The sequence below is a fragment of the Mirounga leonina genome, unplaced genomic scaffold, assembly GCF_011800145.1.
Source record: "Mirounga leonina isolate KUSES-001 unplaced genomic scaffold, KU_Mleo_1.0 Mir_126, whole genome shotgun sequence".
Taxonomy (NCBI): Eukaryota; Metazoa; Chordata; class Mammalia; order Carnivora; family Phocidae; genus Mirounga; species Mirounga leonina.
Window position 1 is genome coordinate 6,731,434 of NW_023270314.1, and position 3,795 is coordinate 6,735,228.

Below are 3,795 nucleotides of genomic sequence, written 5' to 3' on the forward strand. Positions count from 1 at the left end.
ATCACATGTAGGCTCTGTTAACTGCACTATGTATTCGTGTGTGTGTGTGTGTGTGTGTGTATAGTAAGAATAATATGTATGTGTATGGTTGTTTAATTTTTATTACAACCAATCATGTAAAATATTGGTTTTCCTACTGTACAATTAAGAAAATGGAAATGCAGAAAAATTAAGTAACTTGACCGAAGACACATTACCAGTAGGTTGCAGAGCTGGGATTCAAATCCAGACCCTGGTCTTTTAATCTAATATCTGCTCACTCAACAAATATTTATGAAGCATGTACTAGGGGCAGAATATTATGTGAGGGGATGAAGAAGCAAAAAAAGTAAGTTAGAGTCCCTGCCTTCAAAGAAGTCACCACTAATTTTAAAAGAATATGGAAGGGCCTCAGCAGTAGACTAACAGGACAGCACAGAGAACCATGCTATATATGAAAGAAGAGTGGTTTTCCATTTGGAATATTCTTATGAAAAATGCCCTTTCTTCAGAAGAAAACCAGTAACTGAAACTAACAGTTACTTTGGACGATCAAATAGACACTTCCTTGTTTCTTTCCTAATTCAAACATTTTCTTTGAGTGCTGCAATGGCCATGTCTCACGGACTGGGTCAATAGGGCGCAGGCCAGCACGCCTAGTCCTCCAATGCTAGCACCTCCCATCTTTAACTCCCCTGAAGCTGATGAAGTAGGAGGAAGAATAGCCCTCTTACTAGATTTGTTTCAGGGTTAGCAAAGCTACAGACATTAAGTCCCTGATGGTAAGGTGCTCCCCAAATCCTGAATTGTGAGTATATACTCATATCAAGAAGCTGCTGATTAGGTTGCAGATGATTAAACTGAATTTCAAGCAGCTCAGGGGCAACATTTTCTTTCTTTCTCTCTCTTTCTTTTCCTTTTCCTTTTAACCTATTACTTTATTGCTAATGCATCAGAAAGGCAACCTTAGAAAGACAATGGTAATGCTATCCACATTACCCACCTCCCAATTACATTATCATTAGCTGCAATAATCTTTTTGTTATGGTTGTTGTTATTTGTCTTCTCCAATTTGGATGTAAGCACCATGAGATCAGGGACCTTATCTTTCTCATTTAGCACTATGTACTCCATGCCTAGAACTGCACCAGATGTATAATAAATAATATATTTGTTCCACAAATATTTATGGAACATGAGTGAGTGAGTGAAGGAAGGAATGAATGCTCTATTTTAATAGCACTTTTATGAAGCTAAAAACTGTATCCTCTAAAAATGAATTACCCCCTCCATTTTACCAAACTCCTTTTTTCCTCATTTCATTTCTCTGAAGGAATCTACTATTTCATTCAGCAAAGACAGGGCATCAAGCGATATCTGACCCTATTTTCATTGTTGATAATTGTTTGAAATATCTATTTCTGTGTAACAGACATCCTGAAAACATAGTGACTTAACACCACCAAATATTTTTATTAACTTCCCTGTTTCTGTAATCGGGCTGGACATTCTTTTGCTCCACATGGTGTCTACTGAAGCTGAAATGTCTACGATTGCTTCTTCATCCATCCATGTCGAGAATATAAGCAGTGATGACTGGAACATCTGAGAGCTGGCCAGCCACATCTCTGTCTCTCTTGCTTCACATAGCTAGCTTAAGCTTCCGTGCAGTGAGGTGGTCTCAGGGAAGTTGAACTTCTTACCCTGCAGCTCTCTTCCAAGTAAGAGAAAGCAGAAACTGCCACTCTTCCTGAAGCCTTGACTTGGAATTAGCAAAGCCCTACCCACAGCATCCTATTGGTCTAAGTCAGTCACAGGGCCAGACCAGATTCAGGGCGAGGAGGAATAGGCTCGATCTCTTGGTGTGAGTGGCATGCATGTATGAAGAGAGAAGGCATCAAGGGTGGCTCTCTTTGGAGACTATAAATCACAGTAATGAGATGGTTCTCCTAAGGTTGCCTGCCTAACTGCCCTGGAAATGCTGTGACTATGTACCAGTATGCGCCAGTCAGGGATGATGAACAAAGCAGCTTGTGGTGTAAGAAGACGTTATGCCCTCCTTGCACCTAACTCAATGCTGCTGACATGTTGACATTACTTCATTGCTTTGGTGTGGCAACAGCTCCAGCCAAGTCACTACTGCCAAATACCTGCCCATCAGTCCTAAAATATGACTAATTACCATTATAATGATTCCCCAGCTTTATTAAACACCTGTCTTCTGCAAAATCAAATGAGATTCATAAAGATTTCCTCATTAATCATCATAGCATCCCTTTGAGAGCTTGAAGGATGTAGGTGTAGTCTCATTTTAGAAATGAAGGAAGTGCAACAAAGTGAAGCTCTAGGATGGTTATCCAACATCGCACAGCTGGTTGGCTAGAATGAAGGGGAGGGGCAGTGTGTGTGTATTAGGTAGAGACAGAGACAGAAACAGAGAGACAGAATAAGAGGGAGAGAGAAAAAAAAAAACCCTCTCTGGGAAGAATAAAAGAGAGTCATCAAAATCATTTTTTCTTTTCCATTGTTATATGGCAGCCATTCACATGTCTTAACATACTCAGTGATTTCCAGAAACAACAAACTTCTGTTATAATCAGACATTATGACTTGTGCCCCCCAAAATTATTGTAATGAGATTTAACCTGTATCAGATTAAAATTCATTTTGTTTCTTTTTGGCTCTATGTCCTTGGACAAGATACTGCATTGATGAGTATATGTTTCAATGTTTTGTTGTACAGATTAGACGAAAAGACATAGCACGTAATGTATGGTAAGTGGCTTATAATAGGCACCCAATAAATGGAAATGCTTATATCACAAGTTTTTTGATCTTGAGAATACTAATATGCTAGTTGAAATAGAGGATTTCTAAAAAGCCTTCTCTCTTTATTCTACACCAAATGATTTTAAAAAACAACAGGGTTGATTAGTAGTTACTGAGTCTGCATGTTATTAAATGCAGCTGAGATTGTACATTTAGACCCAAGTCTGTGAGACATTCTCCTAGTCAGTTAAAGTCTCTGGGTGTTAGAATCCTCATCTGTAAATTAACGGAGCTGGACCAGGTGTTCTCTAAGGTTATCTTTTTTTCACTCCAACCCCTGAGGTTCCATGGAAATAGAAAAAGCCTTTCAATTCTTTATTCAAGCCATCGTTTATGAACATTTTGCCCTCTAGTGGCAAGAATCAAAGGAAACTATTCCTCCTGAGAAAGTTTCATGTCCATATCCCTAATTAAAATCTGATAAATATTTTGATGAACGCTTAGGCTTGCTTCAGTATTGTTCCAGTTATGTCTGTGTAAAAATTACCCCCGAAATTAGCAGCTTTCAACAACAAACATTTATGAAGTTTCCAAGGGTCAGTAACTTGTGAGCAGCTTAGCCTCAGGAGGCTGCAGTCAAGGAGTTAGCCATGCTCTGGTCATCTGAAAGCTTGACCAGGCAGGAGGATGTGATCCAAGCTCTCTCACGAGGCTGGTGGCCGGAGGCTTCAGTTCCTTGCCTTTTGGATCTCCCCACAGGGCCGCTCAAGACATGGCAGCTGGGTCCTCCCAGAGCGAGCTGTCACGGGGTGGGGAGAGAGAGAGAGAGAGAGAGAGAGAGAGAAAGGAAGAATCCAAGACTGAAGCTGCCCATGTCTTTTACATACTAATTCAAAGGTTATATACCATGGATGAATGAACTAGAATCACATAGATTCAACATGAGTAAATCTCAAAACAAACTACTCCATTAAAAAGCAAGTTGTTGTAGGGGCGCCTGGCTGGCTCAGTCGGTTAAGCCTCCGAATCTTGATTTCGGCTCAGGTC